Source organism: Gavialis gangeticus, unplaced genomic scaffold, assembly GCF_001723915.1.
Source record: "Gavialis gangeticus isolate Ggan-Ray unplaced genomic scaffold, GavGan_comp1, whole genome shotgun sequence".
In the NCBI taxonomy this organism is placed as follows: domain Eukaryota; kingdom Metazoa; phylum Chordata; order Crocodylia; family Gavialidae; genus Gavialis; species Gavialis gangeticus.
In genome coordinates this window covers 154690798-154712365 of record NW_017729022.1, presented here as the reverse complement: position 1 = coordinate 154712365, position 21568 = coordinate 154690798, and positions in this window count along the sequence as shown.

Below are 21568 nucleotides of genomic sequence, written 5' to 3'. Positions count from 1 at the left end.
AGCCAGCAGGTGGTCCCCATACAGGGGTGTGTGGCTTGTGGCCATGCGAGGAGGTCATAGTGCAGAGCTGTGGGAGGCACGCCATGACCCCCACCATGTGCTGCAGCTGGCAGATGCCCTGTGTGCCCCCTGGCCACAGCCAGTGGGTGATCCCCACACAGGGGAACATGACACACAGCTGCATGGGGTGGGGCATGGTACACAGGGGAGCATGGTGTGCGGCAGCAGAGTGCTGCACAGGGAGCGGGCACGGGGTGCATGCCCCACCCCATGGCCACATACTGCAGCCAGTGGGCTCTGCCTACGCACTGCACACCCTCTCCCTGCATGGCACCCTCCAGCCATGCGCCAGGCTCTCCCCCACACCACGTGCCACACACCCCCTCCCCTCGCCTCCTCACCCCACCACACAACAGAGCACACCCTGGCCCCCACCACCTCTGCCTGTGTGTCTATCTGTCCATAAGGCTCCAGGCGGCACATGCACAGTTGGTCCAGAGCGTTACAGACAAACAGACACACAGCCGGAACTGCTACGGCTTTTATTATATTAGAATGAATGGGGGTGGAAAACAGCTCTTCCATGAGCAGTCTTCTGAAAGTCAGGACAGACTTTCTGTGATTACTTCTAGAGAGAAGGTAATGGATTGAGGGGCCCAAACCTGCCCACCTCAGAAATTCACATGCAGGATGCCCTCTCAAGCCCTGGGAGCGCCTGCCCAGCTTTCCCTTGTTACAGAAACATGCCCCAGAGATTGTCCAAGGCAAATCTCTGTAAGCAGAAAAACCCAGGTTTTCCCACTTGCAGACATGGGCCCTGGGGAATCTCTGAACTGTATCTCTTTAAGCAGGGAACATGCTTCCCATTGTCTCACAGGATTGGGCCCCAGCCCAATGCAGGACAATGGGCAACATGTGTTTCACCCACTAAGATGTATCAGCTATGATGGGACACATCCTGCAATAGCTGATCTGTGACATTTGGCGATGCCTGTTTATGCCCTTAGTGACCTGGCAGTTTGTCCATAATAGCACTCCCAATGTTCTTAGCGGTACTGGAGCTGCACTGATACCACTGTAATGATGGGCCATCAGATTCCACTTGCAATGAATAGCAGCCATTACAAGTACCAACAAAAAAGACTTTCGGAGACTCTACATCTGCTACAGAACAGCACAAACAAAGATTCCTGAAGCCTGATTTCACTGAAATCAATGGATATAGCCTTCAATGGAGCTGGAGCAAATTAAACAGGAAAATCGCACTCAGCAAAGATAAATCTTTTCTCAATTAGAAACCAAGGCAAAAGTGAACCAATTCCAGCCCCAATTCTTGTGTCTTTACAACACATCTACTTTAGGGGCTTGTAGCACTGTTTCATAAAGTAACTACATGGGTAGAACTATCCCTGCTACCAACAGGCCCTGATACTAGGTTGCCATTTATTACAGTTACAAGTATGATCTCCATTGTGCAATGTGGCCAGGGATAATGACAGTATCAGCAAGTTTCTGGATTTGGTACATCGGGGATAGGGTTGCTTTTGACCCACAGGGAAAGAGCAAACCTGCAAGGAGGGACTAGGAGCTGCACAGAACCGTTTCATAGATTCGTAGATTGTAAGGCTGGAAGGGACCTCAAAAGATCATTGGGCCCAGCCCCCCACACGAAGCAGGAAAGACAACTGGGGGTCAGGTAACCCCAGCAAGGTGACCATCCAGTCTCCTCTTGAAGATTTCCAGGGTAGGCAATTGTACCACCTCTGGAGGGAGCTTATTCCACAGTCTGGACACCCTAGTTGTGAAGTAGTTTTTCCTAATGTTGAGCCTGAAATGGTCTTCCAAGTGTTTGTGACCATTACTCCTAGTTTTCCCCAAGGGTACCCTTGTGAACAGCTGTTCACTGAGCCCTTGATGTACACCTCTGATGTAGCAGTAAGCTGCTACCAAGTCCCCTCTCAGCCACCTCTTTTTTGAGCTGAAGAGTCCCAGATCCCTCAGTCTTTCCTTGTATGGCCTGCCGCGCAAGTCTCCGATCATACGGGTGACACTTCTCTGGACTCTCTCAAGCTCTACCACATCCCTGTTAAAGTGTGGCACCCAGACTTTTATATCTATGCAATGGTGAAAAACAGGATCAGAATTATGCTTATATTTCCCCCCCAACGTAGGACTCCCCCTTAAACAGCGGAGAACAAGGTCAGACTTTTCACAGAGATTCAACAGTATATGAAAAGGAGATGCCTCCCTATTTTGTCCTTATTTTTTGTGTGTAGGGGCTTTTTTAGAACAAACAAAAACTTTCCTGGCATATGTGTGATCTTCTGCTAGAAGAGTCAGAACTTTTTTTTAATATATTAGGTTAGGGAAAGTGTTTTGTTTAGGAACAATGTGAGGACTTGAGTATGGATGGATGTCTGAAATAAGCAACAAGAAAATATTTTTTTGAAAATTATTTTTGAAAATTTAAACAGGGAATGTAGGGACTGTTTCTCCTCTTCGGAGGATAATCACTATTTGGAATTCTTTGCCTCAGATGATACTGCAGAATCACTTGCCAACTCTTACTCATCATATTTTAGGGTGTAATTAAGATTCTAAAGTTGAGTATGTTGATTCATCGTCCAATATCCACTCTATTCACCACATTTGGGGTAAGGGATAAATTGCCCCTTGCAGTATACTCACTGGATACTTTGGAGGCCTAGATGCATGTACTGTGGCATACTAGGGGCGTATCTACTGTGCTGGATTACCTGCACTTGTACATGGGGTTCATCAATGGTGATCCCCTCTGTACCTCCCAGCTTTTTCACTGTAGTCCACATGCAGAGGCATTTACACTGCACTCATCACCACATTATCCCACTGTCTACAGGACCCAGGATCTTTCATAAACTGTTTACTAAGAGATACTTGCATTTTACAAGGTTCCTTGTTTATAGCCCCTCCTGCCTTTTTTGGCTCTATCCAACCATACTCCACAGCTATTAATAGTCTGCTTTCCTCCAGCTGTGAGAGCATGCTGTGCAGTCTGTTTTTAAGCTATTGTTGCATGTTTAACAATCAAGTCTGGGCAATTTCTGCTTTATTTATTCTTCTTGAATCCAAAGTTTAATTATTTAAAAGGACCAAGTCAGAGCGCACCTGGCTCTAAAAATTGGTATTTACAAAAGCTTAGACCTACAGAAAGATTTTTCATGCCTTTTTTTTTAACAGCAATGCTTTTTAAACAAACATACTCCTGCAAACTAATCAATGTAGCTGTTACCACATAAGAAATTAAGAGTGAAGTTAATTCAAAACTGATTGTGCTGATAGTTCCCACACTTGTTCATACTGTGGCTCACTGTTAAAGGTAAAAATCTGCCCCCTTCCTGCTCCAGGTCAGGTCCACTTATACTGGGAACACCCAGATAGATGCAGTTTGCAGGGGGATATTGCCCCTGTAAGCAACTGGAATATGGACAAGCCTGGAAACATCACTACCACCGCACCCTGTGCATGAGAGGATAAACTGATAATCCAGCTAAAAATACACAGTGGTTCTACCTCAGAGGACTGCCAAAGGAGGCACTAAACTGATGCATCTCCTTCTTGCCTGGCCCTACTCCACTCTAATTTAGCCCTATCCCAATTGCTACCCAGACCCAAGCCCTAATGGAACAAAATCAAAGTCAGCTTGAATCACAGCTTCCCAGCCCTGGGTATATTTTTTTTTACCACGGGCCCAAAGCCTGAAGGCCAAGACTTTCAAAAGTGATTCTGGCTGCCTCTACTTTCTGAGTAGGAAAATGGAGATTCAGGGGGAAAACATATATATTTTTTCAGAGGATGGATACCCTGGATTGTTTTTAAATGATTCTCTTTTGAAGCATCTCCAGTTTGGACATCTCCAAATTGAGGCACCCAATACAACTAACCCCTTTTAAAAATACTGGCCTTTGTCCCAGCAGCAAGTGAATCTAGTTATCTGCACCAGCCCTTTCCAAGGTTAACTACTGTGTTTATTTACATGAAAATATAGTGCTAGGACCCTAAAAATGAGCCAATAAAACACACATAGTGAAATAGCAGTGGGAACAACCATTTGGCTATTTCATGTTTATATTGTGGTGTCATCTATGAATCCCATACATGGACCCAGCATAGGAACTCATTGTGCTAGGTTCTGTACGAACACAGAACAGAAGACAGCCCTACCCTAAAAGAGTTGACAAGGTAAGCAATCTATGTCATATCTGTGCTGTTTATTTCCTCTCCCTTTATGGTATAGTTTATATGTAGTGGACAACATTTTCCTTTTTTCCTTCCCTTTATAGCCCCTTTTCTGTTTCAGTTTTCAGTCAGTTTCTAACCTGGTATATATTTCCTATTCTCCACACTTGACTTTAGGCAGGAAACAGTGAAGGAGAAACTGCTGCAGCTGTACTGGAGGCAGACACTTACTTAATATTCTACTTGATTTTAGCATAGTGGGTCAAAAAGTCTGAAAGTATGGCTACACACAATAAAAAGTGTTAGTGCTTGAACTCTGACTAATATTGCTGTGACAGAAGATTTGCACATCTTCAGTGGTCTGCAGAGCATAGTATCATAACCACCAGATTAATCTACTTTTGCTGTCCAGCCCAAAAGAACCACCAAAATTACTATTAGAGGATTCTCCAATATTTAAATATTTATTTTTATCCTGAATCAGAACAAAAAACTAAAAAAAAAAATAAAAAAAAAAATTAAAAAAGTATTGTTTTGCAGGTTTTGGTTGAAAAGAAAGTTAGTATTCCCACACCCAAGTGCTTTGTTTCAGTCACTTAAAATGCCTTTTCCTATTGCACTGCAGTTTTTTTCAATAAGTAAGTTGGATGGTCTGATAGCCCTATTTTCTTCTATTGCAGAAAGACTGCCATTATGAACGATACTGTAAGGTTGAAGGAGATTGTTTAGCATCATGGAAAATGTAGTTCAGCTAGGAAATGCATAATAAAAATGGGGACACATGGGACCCCACTTTCCAGCTGCCCTGAGGCACTACACCCATTGCTCCAGGGTTGGTCATTTTGGACTACTTCCTATTTTCTCCCCATGGCATTACCAATTACCATTTTTCCCTCAAAGGAAGCACCACATACAAAAGTATATAGAGAAAAAAGAATAAAGTTCCCCCTCTCCCAATCTGTGCTCAAGTCCATACATGGGTTTTGAAGCTGCTGCTTTGTTGTAAAAAACAATATTTTCTCATAGCTAAAAAACAATCTCTCTCCCTGTTGGTCTCCCACATGCTCCACTAATTAATAGGTGGAAGCAGCACAATAGAGTCACCAAACAAGAAGACAGCAGGGTTTGTTGGTTAGCATGAGGGATGTGGAGTTTGGTCTTCTGGGTTCTATTCTTAGCTCCTCTATGGCCACCCTGTAACCTTGGAGAAGTCACTATGGCTGTACTTAAAAATACTAATAGAATATCTATTTCAAATGGAGTTGGTGAGGCATAATTAATATTTGCACAGTGCTTTGAGATCTTTGCACAAAAGGGACTAGAGACTTGAAAATGTAAACAAATATAACAAATAGGTATTTGATTCTGTACTCTAGCCCACTGTTTGCTTAAATAACACACCTTTCCTCTGGCTATAGTATTGCATGTTCCTATAGGGGTTCTATTACATTTTAATTGCTTTTTTCCAGTGAGTATTAACAATATTTTGTTTTTAGGGTGATGTTTTTACAGAGGAGTTTTAAGCAAACTCATAAGTGCAGCTTTCAAAACAAGTATTCCTCTTGGATTTCCTCTTTCTTTCCATTTCATGCAGTGCAGATTTAGTACAGTTCCACTTTTATCCCGAGCACAGGAATAAGATATATGGGACAAGAGAGGAAGTTAGCTTCAACCCACTGTAATACCATCTGTTTTCTCAAGCTGTCTAAGGGCCTGACTGGCCAGTGACAGAGTTATAGAGAAGTCAGGCTGGAAGGGGCCTCCAGAGCTCATTTAGTCCAACCCCCTGCCTGAGGCAGCATTATCCCTATGCAAATCATCCCATACAAATAATAACCTTGACTCTGCATAAGACTGCTATCAACCCTAACATAACACAGACCTAAGACCCTGACCTACCTCATGTAAAGAAGGGAAATCATGAGAGCCAATGTTCTGCTTCTATATGTTGGCAATACATGCTCAAAAGGCCCTGGGTAGATGGCCATACCCCAAACTACAGAGGAAGACAAAAACCTGCACACTCCATACCAATCTGACCGTGGGGTAAAATTCCTTCCTGACCCCAAATATGGTGATTGGTCTGACCCTAAGCAGAGGGGCAAGACCCTTTAGCCAGAAACCTCTGGCTTTGGTCCCAGCAGGAGCACTGGCACACCCCAGTCAAAATCCCCAGCCTTGGCTATAGCCAAAAACCAATGCCTCTGGGAAGGCTTAAAAATACCCTAATACATGTAGCAGAAAAGGTTAGGGGTACCAGCAAAGCCAAGAACCATGGGAAATACCCATGGTAGTACATAAGCACAGCTATGTCCTGATCATCCCCAACCAGAGGTTGTTCAACCTTTTCTTAAACACCACCACTGATGAAGAATCCACAACTTCCTAGGCAGTCTATTGTCATAGTGAAGAAGTTTTTCCCAATATCCAGTCTAAACTTATTTTGCTGCAGCTTCTAGAGACTGGTCTGAATCCTCCTCTCTGCAGCAAAAGAGAAAAGGTTCTTTCTTTCTTTATGGCAGCCCTTCAAGTATATCAGAGCTACTCTAATTTACACTTTGGGAAAGTTGCCCCTTACAGTCTACAGAGGAAAAAAAATAGCCATTTTTGTAAATATCTGGTTTTCATCTCAGCTACACCAGGGTAAAAGTCAATATGGTTGCACTGGCACAAAACCAGTGTGAAAGGAGAATCTGAAAGAGATAAGCACTGATTAACATTATAGGCAGTCCCAGTGATTCAAGTGGTATGACAAGAGTAGGACTTGACCCTTTCTACCATATAATAATTTCAAAATACATCAGTTTCTGGGTTTTTTTGGTCATCTGTGGCTCTGTCCTGCTCCACAGACTGATCCAAAGTACAGTGAAATTCAATGGAGTCTTTCCAGCAACTTCAAAGGGTTTTAGATAAGATCCTCATGAAAAAAAGACATAAACATTGTCATAAATTTTATTAGGCATAAAAGGGGGTTGTGAAAAGTGACCAACTGAATGAAAAAAATTGATTTTCTCTTCATGATATAAAAAGAAGTCCCCAAGCCATTTTTTTCTGCTTGCTTTTTATCTCTGGAGTATCATGAACTTTGCTAGAGAGCTTGGGTGGGTACTTCTGAGCCCTAAATCAGAGAGAGAACTGTGCTGACTACTTCAGAAACAACTTTCCTTCCCACTCCTTTTCAAGATTCCAAATGAATAAGGATGCATGAAAACAAAAAATGTTATAAGTCCATGTGAAGTTCCACTCAGCTGTTTCCTGCTTCTGCCCCCTCACACTTTCCAAAAAGACAGGGACACCCTGTAGCATGTCGGGATTCCAGGAGCGGCCGTGATGCCCCAGTGGCTCCGTGATCATGCCCCACCTGCTCCAGCCCTTGGGTGCCTTCCCTTCTCATCTGCCATGCCTGGATGGAATAATAATAATAGGGAGGCTGCCCACAGGCCTTTGTGTGGCCCCAGCCAAACTGGACCCCCACTGGGGTTCCTCAGCACCTAGCTGGTCTCTACTGCTCCCAGGCCCCTCACCAGGCCTCTCTGGTCGACTGTGTACTTCAGGGCACCTAAAGCCTTAGGGGCTAATTGCATGGCTCCATTCTTCCCCTACACCACACCCCAAACCTCATGGGTGGTATTGTAATGTTGATCTCCTGTTGGGCTTTGGCCTCCTCAGCCACCACCCTTTCCTCTCAGCTAGACCTTCTAGCCTAGACTTGCTGTATCCGACCTTGCTTTGAGGCACCAGTCCCAATTTGGCCCTTTCAGACACCAGGCCCCTGGTCCCTGTCTGGCTCTGTGGCCTCACTCTCTGCCCACTCCAGGTTCCACAGTTGCTTGACCCTTGAGTCTGCTTCTGGCAGGGCTCAAGGCAACTGCATGCCCTACAGGCACCAAATGAGACAACAACTTTTAAAAAGTAAATATAAGAATCAACAAGTTAAAAATGCAACTGATATTTCTCATGGGAAATACCCCTCCCTACAGTTGGCACTCCTCAACAAGCAGTACCTCTAGAAAAGGGAAATGGTACAACCCCTTGCTTGACTCTAGTCTTGAATCCATACAGCTAAAGTACGTATTACCTCTTTGTACTTCATGACCAGAAGAAATATAACATAGTCCTGTAAAACCCACCTAACAGGGAGCAGCAACTCAAACCACAGATGGTCTGTTCAGTGACTGATAGTTTTACAGATACAATTGATTTTATTGTATTATTTACCAGGAATGAGGTTTAGGAGACAATGTTCAAAGAAGGACCCCATGGTATCACTACTCTAGGTACTGTGCTTTTGTCAATGGACAAAAGGACGCAGAGACAATGGATAACAGTGTAGAAACATGGGCTTTTTGGATACTGTCCTTATGACTAGTTAACCTCTGGGTTTTGCAGATTTAGATGACTGGAGCTTAAGCTACTTCTGCAGCAGCCAAGGACAGAAGCCAAGGAGCTTCCCCTTTCTTTATGCAAAAGGACTTGCAACAAAGAACATAAGGATCCTGCTTGCACTGCACAAAGAAGAGTTGCGTATGACTACAGAACAGGATTGGGAATGTTTTTCAGAAGTACTATTGCTTCTACCGCTGTGACTGTGGATCATTTGTTGCATAACAGAGATCACTCTGGACAAGTCATGGGATCTGTCTTTTTTTAAATGTGTCATTTATAGAACTAATTTTTTTAATGACTGCAAAGGTTCATCATGAGCCATAGCTAATCATTAGAACTGTGCTGGAAACAGTTTTCCCCACCCAGTGAAAGTTTTTAAGATGTCAAACGTTTCCACATTATGCATCAGCACAAAACCAAAGTTTTTCAAAGTGGAGAAAGACAGAGGCAGACCCTAATGTGGGTCCTCATCACCTTTTAAATAACTCAAAATAGCTAAGTGCTTAGGGCAAGATCAAGGTTCCTGCACACCTGATACAAAGTATGGACTAAAACCAGGATCTCTCGCATCCCAGATGAATGTCTTAACCACTGAGATCTTGCTTTTTCTGTGGATGGAACCCTTTCCTCTCATTTGACCAGAAATTCCATCCTTGTCAAAACTGTTACACAAATCCCTAGACTTGACAAATCAACATTTTCAGATTAAAAAAAAAAATATTCTCCAACCAGCTCTACTGAACATCTTAACCACCTTGACAAACAATAAAAGCAGTGACCTAGATTCAGATGCAATCTAAATTATCTTCTACCAACATGTACCATGGCTCAGGGCTCCAGGTGAAAGAAAGCACATAGGACTAACAGCTCGAGTGGCAGAGATTACTCCCAAGTTACCACGCTTCATGGGGTTCACAAGGGCCACCACATTTGAAGGAGGGGTTGAAATTACCTGGAAAGAGGCTGCCAAAACAGGATACACAGATTTAGCACATCTAATGGGCAGCCTTTACTGAACTCCTCATATGGAGCTTTTGATTGCTACAGAAAGCAGCATGCCACTTCAGAAACCCTGCCTGAAGGCAAAGTAAGTTAGTTCAAGTTGAAGCATGGAGAAATAAAGCCCCTCTGCTATATTTAAATGTGAAATTCTGGCCCCTTTTGCCGCCCCGCTTCCCTCCCCACCCCCCTTTCAATTGATTCTAGCTTCTGTAATCCTTCCAAAATCAACGGGATTGCATGGGTATAAGTAGGGTTACCATATTTCCATTTTCATAAAAGAGGACACCTGTTGTGGGGGGGAGGTAATATGATTGTGGGGAGGGGGCAGTGCCCATGCACATGCCTTGCCCCAGCCCTTCCCAGCCTTGCTGCTGCCCTACATTCCCAACCCACAGTCCCCCACCCCCCCAGACCATGTTGGTGTCCTTCACTCCCAAACCACAGCCTGCCCCCCCATCCCTGCTGATGACCCTCATGCCCAAACAACAGCCCCCTGGCACTGCCTGTTCCCTGTGCTCCTGACCCACAGTCCCCCACCCCCGATGCCCTTCACTCCCAAACTACAGCACCCCCAGTTCTCATCCCACCCCAGTCCTACTGGTGCCCCTCACTCCCAACATGCAGCCCCATGCCCCCTGCTCCCTCAAGCCCTACAAGTGTCTCCTGGATGCCCCAGCCCTGCGAGCACAGGCACTGGCCAACAAGGCAGCTCCCTGCTGCCCCTCCCCTGTTCCCTTCTCCCACTAGAGGAGCAGGCACCTCCCCTACTCTGCTGCACCCCAGTGCCAGGGAAAACTTCAGTGCTGAGCAGAGCAAAATCCCAAACCCTGGACATTTGTTGATATTTAAATAAAATGCCCGGACAGAGATGGGAGGGCCCAAAAAGAAGATGCGTCTGGGAAAACCGGAACATATTGCAACCCCAGTATAAATGAAGGCAGGATTTGACCTGTCTGTCTTGTTAAACCAAACAACAGAGAAGTGCTTAATAGGTAATCCGAGGCAAATTTCTGTTTGTTTTATTTCACAGGAGGAATAGTCTTCGCTAGTTCTACTCATGTCAGCACAGAAAGCAGTATCTTGTCCAGAAGCTTTGGGTGAATCCCTGGTCCCAGTGAAATCAGTAGGAATTTTGCCACCGACTTCAGATATACCAGAAGTTCACATTTTATTTATAGTACACTGTTTCCACATAAAAGGGAGAAAAACTGACCTTCCCTGTTTTGGAGAGTTTGGTAAAGGACTTGCTTCAAGGTTGGTGACTAGATGAAATGTGATCTGTATGAAATGTTCCAAAGTATTAATGATTGTGTTTTTACAACTTCCAATGTCTTACAGCTTTGGCTGGAATCGATAGACATTTGCAGGCAAAGAGGAAAAAGAAATCTGTGAATTTACAAGGATTTAGGCTCTTCTTACTGACACCCCACAGATTTTGCTGTGTTCTCTGAAATACCAGGTTCCACTTAAAACAATCACGTTTCCAGACCATCTGGGTTTGCAGAAGCAGAATGTAAACAGATGTGCTGTTGCCTTATTTTAGAATGTGTAGCAAGCTGGATTCAAACAATAGCACTAAGAAATGTAAACTGCTCCCATTCCTCTCAGCAGGGTGGGTGTTAACTTTGAAGACTCATTGTGACTTCTTTAATGCCAACATGTTAACTATTGCCTTGCTGGCAGCCTACCTGAAATCCCAAGGTAATGAACTTATCTAGTGTACCCATCTGTATTCACTCGTTGGTGATGTTGCATTCATTTGAAAAGGGCATTGCATTACAATAAAGCCAGTTGGAATATTCTCTCCCTTAATCAGGCAGTTGAATTGTTTCTACTGTCTTTCAAAATTAGGGTTAAAGGAAAGTCAGGGGTGAAAGGTTAACTTAATTATTGCTACTCTCTACTGTGCAACTTGCAGGATGTTATGGTTTTTGCCATTAACTTGGATCACTGCATGCATGGATGGCAGCTCATTTCAATCAGCTGACAAATATCTTTCAGTGAAGCTCCTCAGAATACCCAGAACTTAAATATAACAGCAAGGCAAAGTAGAGAACAAAATCAAACTAAAGCTGACCACAGAAGCTTCATACATTGGAAGCAACTATGAATTTGAAGGGAAAAGAGACTATATGTTTTCAAAAGTGGCTGGCAATATTGTCAACCTTCACTTTTGGGTATCTGGGGTAGGGCACTTTGAAGTGGCCTGATTTTCACAGTGTGAGTGCTTGGCACCTTCTGAAAATCAAGACATTTTAAGGCGTCTCAAGTTGAGTCCTCCAAATCACTGGTCACTTTTGAAAATTTAAACCAAGGAATAGATTTATCCTGTAATATTTGGAAGGGGATGAACAATCAAGGCTCAGCAGCACTCTCCAGAGCCTTCTGGAACTAGTTAGCTCATGCCTGAAAACTCAACCTCATCTACCTCACATTTCTTTACATAAAGGGAAAAAATAAGATTTTTTTCTTTTTAAGGAAAATTTTTCATGTTGCAAGCCAAATCAGTCAAATCAATTTCAAATCCATGAGTCATTCAAGAACCATATGCAACCCTACTACCAGCAAACATCCTCCACCCCCACCTGGGGCTTCATATGCTTCCTGATCCTTTGGCAGGCATCCTACGTGCAGGCCCAAGCCTGGAGGCTTGGGGTTCAGATGCCCCTGAGTTTCGCTTGCCCTCAGGCGTATGGCCGCAGGAGCAAGCTAGGGAGGAGTCTCCCATTTCCACAAAGTGGGTGTAAAGCCATGATCTTCCCACTGGAAATAAAAGCGGGAGGTTAACTATATGTTACCTCCGCCCGGGTAATACCAAACAGCATGGTCAATTTTGATCACTCAAGGGATGCTTCCAGCTAAAGAAGCACTGGTATGAAAGGCTTCGGCACTGGCAAAGAGGCAGAGAAGAGTGGTTTGCAGTGTTTGCTTGCTTCATGCTGTAGGCAGTTCTGTTAAGCCTTGTCCACACTACAGCTTTTAGTTGCATTTCTATATGCAAAGTTAACTCAAAACACGGTTTGTGAGCACCGCCTACATGGTTAACATGCAATTAACCAACTGCCTCAGCATGCCAGGTGTTTAGTTGCTATACTCAGGACACCCTCACCCTGCCTATGTAACGTGCTTAGCATCTCCTCCTTGCTCCTAGCTCTCAGCTGGGTCTACCCTGAGAAATGTGTTATCCATCTCCTTGTTTTGCCACACCATTTATACAGCTCCGCTGGGTTTTAATAGCAGGAGGATGAGAGTCCTGCTCTGTCCAGAACATTTTTACTACAGTGTTATGTCACCTTGCTCATAACAGATCTGTAAGGCATAGTGCTATAACCTCAGCTAGTCCACAGTGCCACTCCCACAACTGCACCACACCTAAAGCAATGACAGGAGAAAATTCTCGGTGTAGCTAGGGCAATGGGATCAGATGATGCTTTGTGCAGGTGACACTTAAGGTGGCATAATTAATTGAGATCTATGAAAAAGCTATTTTCCATTCACTCAGGCTATATAGTCAATTAATTTATTTCCCTTTGTGTTTGCATGCATCTTTTGGAGCAGCAAGAAAGAAAGAATGTGCCTTCCCATCACTAGCAACACCTTCCAAAATCCCATCCTTATATAAAGAACAGGTACAAATTTAGTCATTGCAAATATGTACACACAGTTCACTTCCCTCCTGTGAGGAGTCCCACTAAGCTAGTGGTCTCTCTAGGCCCTACACATTATGCTTGCGCAACAGGTTTTGCCTATATAGGGAAGATTTTTCAGTGTGAGCTAAAATATTAATTTAAACCACTATAGCTACAACAGTATTGATCCCTATGTGTTCCCTATCCCTCTAGGATAAACATGCCCTTAGTTGCTATAATTTATGATGCTTGGGAAGGGGTTCTAGTAGAAGAGAGGAACAAAATCCCCTTTCTTATACTTGAACAAGACTTTCCACATGGGAAGGCAGGGGTGAAGAAGAGGGGCTGTACTTGTATGTAATTCTTTTAGAGCAACTGCTAAAACTTTGCAGTGTATAAAGGGTCTGTGTATGTCCAGGAACAGGGCCCTAACTCACTCAGTTCATTAACTTCAGCAAGAAGAAACAAAAGCTCTGAAGTTGGTGTTTGTTGCTTACAAACCTCATAATCATTCTGTATCTAACTTCCATTTGAAGCTGCAGTTAGGGTGCATGTTGCCTTCATCAGCTGGAATGACAAGCTCCAGTCATTCCAAAAAGTTTCCAGTATCAAATATTAATTTTTCCTGGATCTAGAACTATACAACACCACAACAACATATTCATGAAAACTCACGATAGAAAATTAGGCTTAAAGCAGTAAACATCTGTTTTTATTTTAAAATTCACAGAAATTGGCTTCGTATGCAGAGCCCAATAAAGCAGAATAATCAAGATCCTCAGTGTCTATTGATTGCCAGTCAGTTAAAAGGTGTTCAGTGTTTTGCTACACACCTCATGAGACACCCCTACATGTCTGTGCATTGTTGAACATCTTTGGGAAATGCCTAGAGGTTCATAATGAAGGCAGTTGAACATAGATTTGTTAGGTTTACAGTTTTGTTTTATTGCTAGATTCAATTCCCATTTCAGCATCAACAAGGCACCACATGCTTGTTACTGAAAGGATAAACAGCATTAAAAAAAACTACTAGAACCCACCTTTTGCTTTTTCCTTGTATCTGCCTCTGTTAACATAAAGTGAAAAATAAAAACCCTGACAGCTGGATGTGTATTAATTTAGAAGCCCTTGCCTAGGGTGTCATAATCTGAAGTTATGTCGCAGGCATGAGCATGTAGTACCCTGGAATGCTGACGTTAGCAAGGCTGTCACTGGGTTTACTTAACACTCATTTCTCTCAGTCTGCTTCAGACTAGAAATGCAGGCAATGAAAACCAATTCAACCTTTGACAACCTCAGTTGTAGCACGATAAAGATTCTTGTTAGCAGAGCTCTGTCTTTGCAGCTACATGAAAGAGGCATTCAGGACATACTTTTATTCAGAAGACACAGAAAGACAGCCCCAAAATGTCTCTGGTTACCTTTTATTTACAAGAAGAGTAGGGAAAAGTTTCAGAACAAACCAAACCAAGCTTTCTTAGCATCCACCATTCAACTGCAAAACAAATGCTCTGTGATTTCAAACCAAAAGAAGCCTTTTTAAATGTCTTTGATGTAGGTAATGTATTAGAGTTAACAGGATCAAAAATGCTTTTTAACCTATTTATCCTACACTACAGTAGCTGGGAGGAAAAAGATACATGATGATTTAACATGATTTCTCAGTCAGAAATACTGGCAGGGAACAGCATGCACCTAGGAAAGGGCAGTTTATTAATAAGCATCCAATAACATTTGGAATAAAATATGCACATCTTGATAATGTTTGGACAAATATGCTGCCATTGAGTCATGATGTTCTAACAATAAACATTCCTATGATACCATTTTAAGGAAGTTGAATTCTGATCAAAATAAACTCATATATTAAACACTATACAAAAAACTATTTAAAAATTAACATTTCTAAACTAAATCCTCTTTAATATACGCATCTACATTTATGTTTTGTGTATAAAGATGAATACAGTTGCTTTGAACTGCACATCTTCACCATGAAAATCTATTTTGTGTAAAGTGTACAGTATTGCAAAGAAGTTAAATCACATGATCTATACACCAGATGTAATGGACATACAGACTAGTGCCCTTATCCTAGCGAGCCTCATTCAGGGTCTGTACATCTGGACTGTATTATAAATGAAGAAGGATGAACTGGTAATGGGGCCCTAGCTAGGGACTTGAAAGACACAGGTTCAAAATCCATGTTCTTCACAGATTTTGTGTGACCTTAGGTTGGTCACTTGGTCTATTTCTCAATTCTGCATTTAGTACCATACTTCAAACTCAAAAGGATGTTGAAAGTTGGTCAGGTGCTCACATACTATGGTCACAGGGACCATAAATGTGCTTTAGATAGAAGGTCAAGAAAAAAGCATGTATGTCTTTCACAATGAATTTAGCAGTTTATAAAATGCAGCTAACTGTGTGGTCAACAGATTACTTCAGCCAGGAAAAGAGAACAAACAAATAATCATAATGCTTTGTTAATATGGTACTTCATAAAGTACTGTTTATTTTTTTCATTGTGCTGTACAGACATTCATTAATTAATCTTAACACTTCTTTATGGCAAATACCCAAAGCTTTGGCCTATTGAGCAAGTACAAAAATCTAGTAAATCATGACCTTAATCTGCCCTGTATCAAAGATTCCCTGACATGTTTAGATACTGAGACAAAGATTTGCAACTATGTAGACACCTTTAAAGAAAACTCAGGGTCCCTTGTAAAATTAAATGCATTTGGGGCTTCCTTAATGTTTTTATGTTTTATGTTGTTATATTTTAAAATTGTACAGGGTCCAATGTACTGCAAGTACCTTCTGGTTTTGTTGGGGGTTTTTTACAAGATATAACTCTATGCAGAAAAGTCTGCACCATGCACATACATTTATTAAAGGTGCACACATTTGCCTTCTGGCCAGTCATTTTTGTTGTAGAGCACTGATCTGGACCACTACACACTGAGCTCACATCCTTGGTGTGGTATGAAATACATCTAGGATTAAGGATTTATTTAAAATGCATTTGGTAATACTGTACAAAATACTGCCAGATTATCTGGTTCGTATAAATAAAATACATATTAGGGCATGACTAAGTAGGCTGCAGTACCATAGAAAAGGACCTGGGGGGTGTAGTGGACCACAAGCTGAATATGAGTCTACAATTTGTTCGTGTAGCATACTGGGTTGTATTTAGTCAGCTGCAAGTCAAAGAAAGTGCTTCTTCCACCCAATTAAACACTGGTAGAGCCTCACCTGCAGTACTGTGTCCAGTTTGGCACATCACACTTCAAGAAAGATGTAGACAAACTGGAAAGAGTCCAGGAACTGTACAAACATTGACTGATTAATAAAAATAATTAGAGATGAAGCACACATGACTTACAGAGAAAGGCTGGACAATCAGGGTTTATTTAGTCTAATGAAGAGAGAACTGAGAGGGGATTTTAAAACAAACTTCAAATACATGACGGGCAGTTACAAAAAGGAGCATGATAGGCTATTATCTGTAGCTGCAGGGGACAGGACAAGAAGTAACAGTCTTAAACTGCAACAAGGAAAATCTTTGATAGATATTAGGAAGAAGTTTCTCATTAGGAGGATGGTTAAACCCTGGAGCAGATTAGCTAGGAAGGCTATGGAGTCTCCATTTTGGAAGTTAAGAGCATATTAAACAACCACTTGACTGAAATGGTTTAGTCAGGGATGATCCTGCACTGAGCAGGGGGTTGGACTAGATGGCCTCCTGAGGTCCCTTCCAACTCTATTTTTTCTATGCTTCTATGAAATTCTTAAATCTGTGATGACACAAAACTGATAATTCAGGGGCTGATAAACATTTATTATTTAGATTAGCCCCCTAGACCCTTAAGATGTCTTCAGGCAAAACTAGCCTGTTAAATATTTCAATCAACACAGCTTCTTAGGGATCATAACTGAATACCTTTTTTCGTATTGGAGCACTAACACTAATAGATAACTTACGGGAATTTATGACATATCTAGCATCTACTCTTTGCTACTCCAGAGGTCCTGATCTTAATGGAAGGAACTTTGTCCAAATCTTATGGGTGTTACATAAAACAAAACAGATTTTACCTTTTTAAGAGTATATAAACTAGTATAAGGAGCCTAGATTACTCTCACTTGTGCTGGTGTAAAAGCAGAACAAGTCTATTGATATCTGTGATGTCACAAAGAGCAGAATACAGTTGTACTCTGATCCAAATCCCACTGAAATAAACTAGATTCCTTCCACTGACCAAGCCCACAGCTTATATTGGTACAATTTAAAGACTGAGAAACCAGCAGAAGTGATAAACTACACCAAGTTAGTATCCCATGGTGCAAAGTGTTCCTTTGTCTTCAGCTTTGCCCCTAACACACTTAGTACAGTTTGGACACTCTAGAAACTAAACAGTAATACACAATTTCTCCTGCTACTTTTCTAAGAACAAGACTTGTAAGTGGAGTTCTGGCATAAAGCAGTATTCTTTCATCTCTTCTCAGAAAATAATTTTGTGTTGTATTTTGCAGGTGGCAGGAGAGAACACTATAGCAGGTACATGTTAAATGCAACACAGTTCTGTTGTAAGAGTAAAGATCAACTCTTTCTCATGTGGTTTGGGTGCATAGAAGAGACTCCATTTTCCTGGCTTATTCATATCATCCATGCACATTGTAATCAATTACCAACTCAGCTTTCAAATCCTTCCCAGCCACCTTGCTGCCAATTTTCTGAGGTCTTTTAAAACTTCTCTCAGCTATCTTGAACATTAGCAAATACATTAGTCCTGGCAGATGCTGGTTCCTTATAGAGATTTGTCACTGTTCCCTTATAGAAACTACTACCATGTGTTTAAGTGAAAAACAAGTCTTCAGGCTTTTGTTTTCATTACTCAGCCAACTTACTATCAACTACATACTGCCCCTAGGTAAGAGGGAGAGCTGAATTTGTTTCACTGTTCAGCAGGCTTGTGTCAAAATCCAGAACAAAGGCCTTTGATAGATGCAAATGGTCCTATCCTATAGGAATGACTACAGCATTAGCTTTTAAATCCTGTTGATTTTCTGGGCATCTATTTCTTATGAACCATGTTGTAGAACCAGAGAAATACTAGAGTTTCTACAAATTAAGTTCCCAGCTTCAAAATCAAGCCTTTCTCCCATTTAAAAATACAGGCAGACACACTCATTCCATTTCAGAAGCTCTTCAGTCCTTGGCCACAACAACAGCCAAAAGTTTTTGCCAGGAAGGGATTCTGTTATATCTAATGCTGAATAAAACAACAACAGTGATTCAAGGTGCTCAAAATCACACTGAAGTGGCATTTCCTCTTCAATGCCATAAGATGCATGAATCACTTCATGAACGCATGAAATGATGATTCACTTCTAAAGATGTGCAATTCATTGCAATAGCTTTTTTTTTTTGCTAATGAACAGTTCCAAACACTGTACCACTTTTGCCATGCACGCAGTAACAAATACATCAAGTGATACTATCTAGCATTCAAGAAAAGCATCTGAAAATCTATTAGCAACTATTGATAACTGAGCAAACCTCAAAATAGTTAGAGGTGACCTTCAGGTACCATTATTAGTTAGTCTTGATGCTAGGAAGTATGATGACATGTAGGTTAAGGCACCTTACGAGAGCTCCAAAGGCACGATTTAAATTCCACTCCAGACTTTATGCCAAAAGCTGTTCCTGTTGTGCGGCTGTAAATGGGTATTTGATTATTCAGACTAGGAAGCCAAAGGTGGCTGACATGATGCTGGCTGCATTACTCCCTTTTGTGTCTTTGGCTACAGAAATAAGTGTGCCTTAGCCAGATTAGACTGAAGAACCACTAGGCTCAGAAGGACCTTTGATTATTTGCAATATATGGAATGTACAAGTGGTGCCTGATCTGACTCCTGGCAATCTGATTAGCAAGAAAATTTGATAAAAGTCAACAAAAGAGAAGGGTGATAGATGGACTACATTTACATCAATAAGAACACCTGCTTACTGAGCAAAAGCATGCACACAGCTGGATAGATATTTGTTTTTTAAGCAAACACCTTTAGATTCTTTTTTTTCTTTTCTTTTTAAGATACCATTGTAGACTTTAATCTTAAGAGCTAAAGACAGAAATTACACAAACTCATGGGTGACTGGTGCCTCCTGAGTCAGGGGGGGCACTTGTCCCCCCCAGTGGTCAGTCAGTGACTGGGGGATGGTCCCCCCACGGCCAATTGCACCAACCGGTCGTGAGCACTGACCCAGAAGTGCCAGCAGTGCACCTGGAACGGCCAGAGGTGCTTCTCCTGACACCTGCACTCCCCAGCCCGTGCTCTCAGGGGGGGACCAGCACTCCCGCCTCCCCCCCCCACCCATCACTTAAGCGGGAAATGCTGGCTGTCAGTAGGTACACCAGCACTCTCAGGAGGTGCACATGCATCCACCGATGCATAAATTGGTATAAGTGATCTGAAACCGGTTCAAAGCTGTAACACAACAGAAATTCAGCACACATGAAACATTTTCAAAATTGGTGGAACCAGTTTAAAATAAATCTGGATGGACTTAACTGATTTAGGTTAAATCACTTTACTGAACTTCTGTCCCACATCTCCTCCAGATTCAAGTTAACTCACAGTCCCTCACTGTCCCAGGATGCTTTGCACCTCCCCGCAACCCCACCACCACACCACCTTGCAGGGTGTGTAGGATAGCCTTGGCTCAAGCTGTCTGCTCCAGTCAACCAGGGAAGTGTGCTCTAGCCTCCCACCCCCCGCCTGGCTTTTGGCCTGGGTCTCTGCAGGCATGTGGCTGCATTTCCAGAATCAAAAGTGAATGTCTGTTCACTTGCTTATCAGTTCAATCTATGGAGCTTAGACTAACCTGCAAAGATCAAATAAATTCAGCTTTGGGCTTTTTGACTATCTGTACTTAGCCAAGAAGGACTTCTTAAGAGGGGTGGCATGGGAGAAGGTACAGAGACAATTGTGTAGGAGGCAAATGAACAGCCACTGATAACATTCTAAATATTTTCAGAAGTTCATCTAAAGTATCTAACTTCCTTTGGCTTAGAAACCAGGTTAGAAATTTTATAAGAACAAGCTGGCTCCTGTCAGAAATGCCCTGTGAATAACCCCTGTTACCGTAACTTGCCTCTTCTTTATGAAGCCAGGAAATATAGGGCTATAGAATAATGGAAAACATGACTGAATCTTTGCAATATTGCAACATTTTCCTGAGATTTGTAATCTAGTGCTGCTAATGCTCCTAGTAATATTTTCCACTTCTGCTGTGTTTTACATACAAGGACTGAAACTTAAACTTAAATGTAAGTGTCAAACCTGTGAAGTTAGGAAATAATCCCTTTCCCCCAACTTAGAATGCAACAGTAATTAAGCAGCACCCAAAAAAATCACTACAAAACGCTCTACAGCAGGAAATGAAGCTTATGGGTAACCAGTTCATTTACTGAAGACATCTGGGATAACACCTTTATCTTTATCATTTATTCTGTCTGAACAACCTCAGCCAATTGTTCTTTGTTTAGGTAACTGACTTTGATGTCCTTCATGTGTCATCAAAGTACATACACACCCATACCTCATTTATGAAGACAGAGGAAGTTAGCATTGCAAAGGTTTTATTACATTATCAAGAAAGGATTTGTCTTGCAATTTTCAAAAGTATGAACTACAGTCATACACTTTCAAAGCAGGTAAATTCATCCAACCATTTACAGAATTGCACATCCCTTGGCAAAGTTGTTTCTTAGATCACTACTTGTACCTAAGTGAGGAAAATCCGCATGGCATTTGTTTGCAGTTATCCAAAACCACCCTAGAAAATACATAGCCGTAACCATAAAATGTGGGGCCCTTGCAGGACAAGACAGGGAATCTGGTTGTCACGCCAGACGACAAAGCCAACATATTTAATAACTTCTTTGCTTCTGTCTTCCTCAGTAAGGACCAGAACTGCTACCTCCCTGCTGGGCCCCCTTTGGGCCCCGGGGGAGGCTCACCTAGGCCTAGAGTGAGTGAGGATTTAGTTAGGGAGCTTCTGGAGGGGCTGGACATTTTTAAGTCAGCCGGCCCAGATGATCTTCACCCTAGAGTCCTGAAAGAACTTGCTGGGGTCATTGCAAGTCCCCTGGCACGGCTTTATGAACACTCGTGGTGCTCTGGAGAGGTGCCGGAGGACTGGAAGAGGGCCAACGTGGTTCCCATCTTCAAAAAGGGGAGGAAAGAGGACCCGGGGAACTACAGGCCAGTCAGCCTTACCTCGATCCTGGGCAAGCTGTTCGAGAAAATTATTCTGGCAC